Source organism: Bos indicus x Bos taurus, chromosome 3, assembly GCF_003369695.1.
Source record: "Bos indicus x Bos taurus breed Angus x Brahman F1 hybrid chromosome 3, Bos_hybrid_MaternalHap_v2.0, whole genome shotgun sequence".
NCBI classification, from domain to species: Eukaryota; Metazoa; Chordata; class Mammalia; order Artiodactyla; family Bovidae; genus Bos; species Bos indicus x Bos taurus.
The window spans coordinates 8,562,996-8,565,309 of NC_040078.1; the positions used below are offsets into that span (position 1 = coordinate 8,562,996).

The 2,314-nt window shown below is 49.7% G+C and overlaps 1 pseudogene; it reads right to left on the reverse strand.

Moving 5' to 3' along the window:
* Positions 1–889: 889 nt before the first annotated feature.
* LOC113890396 lies at positions 890–1,511 on the reverse strand (annotated as a pseudogene).
* Between the last annotated feature and the right edge of the window lie 803 nt (positions 1,512–2,314).

The window sequence follows — 2,314 nt, forward strand, 5'->3', positions numbered from 1 at the left end:
CCTCTGTCATCCCCTTCTCCTCCTTCCTTCAATCTTTCCCAGCATCAAGGTCTTTCCCAATGATTCCGCTCTTTGCATCAGGTGGCCAAAATATTGGAGCTTCAGCTTCAGCATCAGTCCTTCCAATGAATATTCAGGACTGATTTCCTTTAGGATTGACTGGTTGAATCTCCTTGCAGTCCAAGGGACTCTCAAGTCTTCTCCAGCACCGCAGTTCAAAAGCATCAGTTCTTTGGCACTCAGCTTTCTTGATAGGCCAACTCTCACATCCATACATGACTACTGGAAAAACCATAGCTTTGACTAGACGGAACTTTTTTGGCAAAGTAATATCTCTGCTTTTTCATATGCTGTCTAGGTTGATCATAGATTTTTTCCTGGAACAAGTGTCTTTTAATCTCATGGCTGCAGTCACATCTGCAGTGATTTTGGAGCCCTAGAAAATAAAGTCTACCACTGTTTCCATTGTTTCCCCATCTATTTGCCATGAAGTGATGGACAGGATGCCATGGTCTTTGTTTTTTGAATGTTGAGTTTTAAGCCAGCTTTTTCACTCTCCTCTTTCACTTTCATCAAAAGGCTCTTTCTGCCATAAAGGTGGTGTCATCTTCATATCTGAGGTTACTGATATTTCTTCCAGCAATCTTCTTTTTTTTGGCTATCATCATCATCATCATTTTCACCCTCAAGTTCATCCAGGATAACTCCTGTTCATCCTTCAAAACCCCATTTGATTTGACCATCTGTCTTGCCCAGAATGAACTCTCAATGATTTTTGTGACCATTTGACAAGTTCCTAGACTGAGGCCCAGAGCAGCCAGGTCACTCCTGAGGTTTTTCAGCATCCAGCTCCTTCTTTCTCTGTCTGCCCAGTTCCAGGGCATGGGTCTCAGGCCTGGCGAGTCCGGCTTAGAAGCATGTAGACACAGGCGGTATCAATTCAAATCTATCACCAGCCGGCCCTGGGCATCAGTGGTTGATGCCCACATATAGGACTGCTTGGCCTTACACTCAGACACCAGTGCCTCTGGCCCACATTCCAGCAGTCTCCTTCACCCTCACCAGGGCCATCTTCCTCAGTACTGGCAGCCTTGCAGTGGGTTTCAAAGAAGTACCGGCGCAGGGGACTGCCGCCAGCCGCAGGCACCTCCTCCAGCATCTCTACCTCACACCCACGCAGGCGCACAGCAGTCCGGGGGTTTGTCCCCAGCCGCGGATGGCATCACACAGGCCAGCTCTCCACAGCAACCACAGTGCTGTCTTGCTCACCCCTCGCAGATTGCCGTCAGCTGGGCTCCGGGTGGGCTCCCCAAAGGCCTCGGACTCCAGCACAAAGAGCAGAGGGGGCCCCATGAGGGTACCCCTGGACAGGGATATGTGGCGGGGACAAGAAGTCGCACTCAGGTGCTGGAAATGGGGTCAAGGGTGAGGGTGGGGGGTGGGGCCAGTGGGACACTGGGGAGGAGGAAAAATAGGAGGATGGGAACGGAGCCTGAGGGGTGGGGGAGCATCTTGCTGAGCACCTGTCAGCACCTCCTTACCTCTGAGCTCCAGGGCTTGGGACCCCTGGTTCCAGGGGGCCCCTGTTGGGGACACGGGTGGCCCCCTCCTTCCTGACATCTCAGGAGAGGGAGGGGGCAACCATGTAGGGAGACCTCCTCAGCTCCCCCAGGCTGTCTCTGGCATGTCAGCTCCTCCTCCTGCTTGCTGGCGGCACGGTCGGGGGCTCTTTGGGCAATCTTGATTCCAGCTTGCCCTTCATCCAGCCTGGCATTTCGCATAATGTACTCTGCATATAAGCTAAATAAGCAAGGTGACAATATACAGCTTTGATGTACTCCTTTCCAATTTTGGAACCAGTCCATTGATCCATGTCAGGTTCTAACTGTTGCTTCTTAACCTGCATACAGATTTCTCAGGAGGCAGGTCTGGTGGTCTGGTATTCCCATCTCCTGAAGAATTTTCCACAGTTTGTTGTGATCCACAGAGTCAAAGGCTTTGGTGTAGTCAATAAAGCAGAAGTGGATGTTTTTCTGGAACTCTCTTGCTTTTTTGATCATCCAATGGATGTTGGCAATTTGATCTCTGCTTTCTCTGGCTTTTCTTAATCCAGCTTGAACATCTGGAAGTTTGAGGTTCATGTACTGTTGAAGCCTGGCTTGCAGAATTTTGAGCATTACTTTGCTAGCATGTGAAATGAATGCAGTTGTGTGGTAGTTTGAACACACTTTGGCATTGCCTTTCTTTTGTATTGGAATGAAAACTGACCCTTTCCAATCCTGTGGCTACTGATGAGTTTTCCATATTTGCTGGC